This window comes from Lygodium microphyllum, chromosome 18, assembly GCF_053477565.2.
Source record: "Lygodium microphyllum isolate KBCC chromosome 18, Lygodium_microphyllum_v1.1.10, whole genome shotgun sequence".
NCBI lineage: Eukaryota > Viridiplantae > Streptophyta > Polypodiopsida > Schizaeales > Lygodiaceae > Lygodium > Lygodium microphyllum.
Window position 1 is genome coordinate 50,598,146 of NC_141152.1, and position 6,564 is coordinate 50,604,709.

The 6,564-nt window shown below is 42.7% G+C and overlaps 1 pseudogene; it reads right to left on the minus strand.

The window, feature by feature from the left end:
* Positions 1-1,213: 1,213 nt before the first annotated feature.
* On the minus strand, positions 1,214-2,571 carry LOC148020874 (glyceraldehyde-3-phosphate dehydrogenase GAPCP2, chloroplastic pseudogene; annotated as a pseudogene).
* Positions 2,572-6,564: the final 3,993 nt, after the last annotated feature.

The window sequence follows — 6,564 nt, forward strand, 5'->3', positions numbered from 1 at the left end:
ACTGCAATTGCCTCCTGTGATGTTGATCAGTTGGAAAGATCAATAGTATTCATGGTCATGCACAACCTTTTGTATTGAATGAACCAGCAAATCTCCATAAACGAGGAAGAAATGCACACAGCAGGGAAAAGAAGTTGATGGTTATCAATGTCTGTAACACTCTCAAACCAACACTGCATCTATTATCCAAGTTGTGGCAGCAGTCATCTTTGTATATCTTCTTATACAGGTTTAACAGATTGTTATTGTTGAAAGGTAGGTAGCCAGTGAGACCTCAATTTAGTGAGTCCTCAATTTAGTGAAATAAGTTCAAAGGCATTCAGTAATGTTGGTTTCTTTAATATTTTCTTCTCTGTCACATACTGTTCATCAGAATCATCGAATACTGTATATATTTCATCAACATGAATGTTTGGAAATCTGCAACAAGTGTCTCTGGTTTGTAGCTTTTCCTAAGCTATGAATTCTGAAGAATCAGAAGTTATTCAGTGCAGCGACTGTTTTGTTTTGGGCTTTAAATGACTTTCTTTCACTTTCCACAGACAAAGATGTCTTCTGCCATCGTAAACGATCAAAATTCGTGTGACAACTGAAGGTGGAAGAATCTTCCACAGCCAGGAGTTTTACTGTTTAGGAAGGAGCTGAAGTTAAAACCATTAGCTGAACCATTGGCAGAAGCATCTGTCACATGCTCATGATGGGCACGCCGTCCTGAAAGTCGTTAGATTTATTGGAGTTGGAACGGCCATGATATGAAGGTATTGGGGGGGGCTGAGATTGATGTTGTTAAGGCAGCAGTGGTTGCGACAGGCTGTCGCTGTGGTTGAGCCTAGGCTGAGCCTCTTCGATTTCCCCACAATCTGCAAAAGCTTTTCTTATGTCTTTAGTTGTGACTGAAGGAGGCACACTCTTTAATATGATCGAAGTTTCTGTGCTGAAAGGAGTGTCTTTATCACTGCTCTGCACCATCCTCTGCTCTGTTAGTGATTCACACTCACCATACTCAGGAGCGGCTATGTCATCGTCATCTTCATCACAAGTGTATGACAAACCCTGCTCTAAGAGTCCTTCTACAATGTCGTTCTCTACTCTTGAAACTTGATCTACTTCGACACTTGCTCGATTTTGTCTGTGACTTCTCTCTCCAGCATTCGATCATGATCTCCTTCTTCGTCATAGCTACAATTCAATCCGCCATCAAAGTGTGACCAAACTACTGATTCCTGCACCTTTCGCTAGATGTCAGAACAACTGTCTCGCCTTCGTCTTCTTTCGAGCTCTCCTGCGTTCCTGCTTCTGATTCTGATAGTACATAGCTCTTTAAGATAGCTAGTGCCTCCAGCTCATCACGGACAGATCGATCTAACTTGCTGTGCATTTCAGAATCTGCTGTAGGTTCTCCATCAAAAATTGTGTGAGTAAACTTGCTTCCCCACTGTTCAAAGTCAGGTAGTAACGGAAATATTTCGACCGGTTCCAATCCTGGTTTGGTTTGATGCACAGGCCGTTGTTTTGCGATTCTGAATGATTCTTCAATCGAACGAATTTGCTTCTCCCTGTCATTAAGGGATTCCAAGAAGTCCCTCCTCCCAAGATCCCCAAAACCAGTGCCCTCTCTGCTTTTTTTTTCTGAATATCCTCCAGTATGGATCCCATGTTTTCCTGTATTCCTTCCTCTTTTTCCCCCAGATTAGCGTATTCCTTTCCCCCAAAGCGCGGCTCCTTTCCCCTAAAGCGCGGCTCTGTCCCAGAAAAAGCAAAAAAAACTTGGTTCCGTGACCTTGATAGGGAACGCTCTTGAGTGTTACACAAAAACCACCAGCTTAATGACAGGCCCAACCTCGAAGTCGCATAGAGAAGATCTCAATATTTCTTGCCAGCAGCAACCAAAGCAATATGCCTGATGAGATCCACCACTCGGTTGCTGTAGCCCCATTCATTGTCAGACCATGCCACAAACTTCATAAATTTGTTTTGTTCAGAGCAATGTCTGCCTTTGCATCCAAGATGCTGGACCTCTCATCCCCAACAAAGTCGGTAGAGACCACATCATCCTCAGTATATTCAAGGATCCCTTTCATTAAGCTTTCAGGCGCAGCTTTGACTGCTGCCTTAACTTCATCGTAAGAAGCATCTTTTTCCAGTTGGCAAGTCAAATCAACAACTGAAACATTAGGAGTCGGAACTCTAAATGCCATGCCAGTCAACTTGCCATTCAGCGCAGGTAGAACCTTTCCCACTGCCTTTGCAGCACCAGTTGAGCTAGGGATGATGTTTTGTGCTCCACCCCTGCCTTCCCAGAAGAACCATCCACTGTCTTTTGAGTTGCAGTAGTTGCATAGACCGTAGTCATCAGACCCTCAATAATTCCAAACTCTTGGCGTATAACCTTTGCAAGCGAAGCTAGACTGGCATTTGATACAATTTGCATCTCTGGTTTGTATTTTTCCTCATTAACACCCATCACAACATTGGGGCATCTGCAGAAGTTGCTGATATGATTACTTTCTTTGTAGCTTTTAAAGCACAGACAAGTGTGATACTATCCAGAGAGATATCCTCCTCGTGCATTTATTTGAATAGTTGTAATGTCTTCTCTCCTTGACCCAGTTCAACATAGACTGAAAGCAACCCTTCATGCTCGCTACTATACTCATACGCAGAGAATAAATGTAATCACAACAACTAAGTATGCACAAAGTATCAAATCGCACACACAACTTTCGGGTGGTTTTCACACCTCGAATGGGCAGCAATACGACATCCACCCCCTCTAATCCTGCGCATCCTCCGGATGGGCCAACTACCCATGATCGTTATCATCAAGATCCACAAACAAATCAATCTCTTCGTTATGCATTTCCGATAGATCAACAAGATTATCAGCTATATCATCTGTCTCTTCCATTGGAGTTTCTTGTCGTTGCTCTTCTCTTGAAAATTCTTCCAATGCATAATCCTCATCATCTCTTTTCTTGAAAATCTTGATTCTTTTTCCATCAATAGGCACTCTAAGCACTGTTCCATCCAATTCTGTCAGCTCATATGTTGCATTATCAAAGACATGTTTGACTATGTATGGCCCAAACCATCTTTTCACCATCTTCCGAAGTGCAGTATGCTGATTTTCAAGGCTGCTATCAAAGACCAATACCCAATCTCCCTCTTCTATTGCTCTAGGCCGCAAGCAATGCCTGCTATCAAACCTGTCCTTGTTCCTTAGTCTAGCAACTTTCAACCTGTCAATAGCTAGCTGAATATCCTCAGGTCTCCTTTCCAACTGTCGAATCCGAAGAGCTAAGAGCTCCTCTCTCGTCAAATCCTCCTGCCAAGGTAAAACTGACCAAGTCAAAGCACAAGTCTCAATCGGCATAACAGGTTTCTGACCATACATCAACTCTGCAGGCATATATCCTGTGGTAACACTATGAGTCGTACGATCAGCCCATAAAGCAAATGGTAGAAGTCTTGGCCATTCTCCAATCTGTCCTCTGCATGCTTTGGCTAATGCTTTCACTATCGGCGGATGCCCTCTTTCACTCTTTCCATTTCCCTCTAGATTGTATGCTGTGGTTAGAGCCAACTTGATTCCTAGCTGGGAGAAAAACTCCCTAGCTTCATCTGCATCCAATTCACCACGATCCGCAGTGATCTTACCCACACAACCATACCGGCAGAAAATTTCCTCCAATAAGAACTTACAAACTGCACTAGTGGTCTTCGTTCTCAAAGATCTGCCCTCAACATGATTGGTAAGATCCTCTCTAGCCAAAACAATGTATCTCATCTGCCATAGACCCATAGGCATGGTAACCAAATCAACTACCCACTTATAATGAATGCATAGCGGATAGGTCGGATGAAGCTCATCTCTATGACGCACTACTGAATACATCTGGCAGTCTCTGCAAGTCTCAACAAAGTGAGAAACATCTCTATACATGCCTTTCCACCAATATTTCTCCTTGATTTTCTCATAAGTAGCCCATACTCCTCTATGACCAGCCCAAGGACTCTCATGAAACTCTCTTATCACCTGTAACTGTGTCTCTCTATCGCAGACAACCTGCAAAGGTAATCCGCCTCTTTTCTTCGGATGCTTCCAAAGAAATCCATCCTTGAGAAAATAACCATAGGCTTTCCTTCTGATCTTCTTGAACTCTTCATCTGTCCATTCATCTCTTTTGCTTAGTGTACTAAGGTATCTGCCAATCTGCAACCAATCTCCAACATAGAGCTCTTCTGTGAAAGCCACAATATCATAAACATGACAAACATGATCAACCATAGTGGCTGAAATTTCTGCATCATCCTCTTCTGCAAGTAGAGTCTCCTCATCATCATATCTGGCTCTAGACAACATATCTGCCACTGGATTATCCTTCCCTGCTATGTGTTTAAATTCCGGATTTAATGACTTGATGTATACAATCCATCTCAACATAGCTATATCCGGAGTAGAGCAACTCGTGATCATACCAATCAATGGCAAGCAATCTGTCTCTACCACAACCGAAGCTCCAATAAAGTACTCCTTGTCACATTTGAGAGCCGTGACAATCCCCAATAACTCCCTTTTGATTTGCGGATATCTCCTCTGTCTCTCGTTTAGGACTTTCGCCCCAAACCGAATAGCATACCTATTTCCATCTACATCATCTTGACCCACAGCCCAACCTATGCCAATTGGACTAGTGTCAACTGTCAATACAATAGGCCTATCACAATTATAATCCGCTTTCCTGAGAGTAGGAGCATTCTGCAATAACTTCTTCAATTTCCGCATGGCTTTAGTGTGGCTCTCATCCCAATAGAATTTCTGCCCTTTTCGAAGCAGCTGATATAAACAATCTGCTATGTGTGCAAAATGAGGTATCCAAATCATATAAAACACACAAGCACCAATGAATCTCCGTACCTCTGAAGTAGTAGAACAAAACTCTGTAATCTTGCCTATAGCATTCACCTTATCAGGTGAGGGTTTTCTGCCATAATATCCACACATATGCCCAACAATGACAACCTCATTCACTCCAAAAACAGATTTTTGCCCTGAAAGTGTCAAGTTCACTTCTTCTAACCTGGCCAAAATCTTCTCACATGCTGAAATATGATCAGCCACAAAGTATCTGCATCCCTGCTCATTTAGGCTCTCATTCTTCTCTTCTTCTGCACACCCCTTAATGGGCACATCATCCAAGAAAGGCATAGTAAGCTGAGGTATGTAATCACGAAGGACCTTATGCATGGCATTCATCATATGCGCAACAGAATTAGTGGCACCTTGAGGCAAGGTACACATCCTCACAAGCCCAATAGGAGTTCTCATGGTGGTTATGTCCCTGCTTTCCAAAGCCAGCTGAAACTGATCATAACCCGAATACAAATCACCCAAAGAATAGATAGCACGTCCAGCAAATGCCTCTGCAAACTCATCCACAACTGGACCTATACCAACATTCCTGATAGTAACTCTGTTCACAGGCTGCATGTCCTGAATAAATCGAAGAGTGCCATTCTTCTTTGGAACCGTAAACCACCTGTTTGAGTATGGTGCAGATGAAGGCTCAAGGATTCCCATCCTGATTTTCTCATTCAATAAATCAATCAACTTTGGCAAGTGTGCTTTAGGCACTGGAATAGGTCGGAGATTCCATGGGATATGAGGAATAGTAAAAATGACCATAGGAGCAACAACATCAGGATTCACACATCCAATCTCATGTGGGACAAAAGCAAATCCCCTTCCATGACGCTCAAGCATCTCCTGAAAGCATTGCTTCTCCATGGGTAACAAGAAATCACCATTTCCAATTTTCAATTCAGCAAGTGTCTCTGCTGAAAATTTATGACCAATATGCTCCGGATTCCTCAAAATTTGCTGTTTAGCAGCCCTCTCTATTTGCTGATCACTGTCAGATGGAAGCGGTACAGCAACCGGCTTCACCTTCTTATCCATAGTTTTGTATTTCGTGTCAACCCTGGCTTCATTATGCTCTTCTGCATTACATAAACCTTGCTGTAAATCAGCAATTCTGCACTCCAATGGCTGAATATTCTCAGCCCTCTGCTCTATGGACTGCATAAAAACAGCCCCAAACTCTGAATGCTGAAATATTTCAGCAGTAAACTCTGTTGGCTGAAAATTTTCAGCCCTCTGTCTCTCTGAAAGCTGATCATAACCAGCTGGAAACTCTGTTTGCTGAATTTCTTCAGCACTCAACACTCTTTGCTGAGTTACCTCAGCCTCTGACTCAATCTGTGACATAAAATCTGCAATTTCATGAAACATGTCCAAGGATTGCACTAATACATTACCATGGCAATTCAGCATATCAGTTTTCAGCATATCTCCCATCTCTGTCATCGTATCTGCACAAATCACACTGTCATACATACCATCTATGTGCTCATCATCCTCCAAAATTCCTGCATTTTTCAAATTTTTCTCCTTCCTGCATATATACTGCCTGGCAGCTCTAGGCAACCTAGAAGTCTTTTGATAACTCATTGAACTGTTTGCTGAAATCCCAACATAACCGGAGGAGAAAACACTGCTGCCAG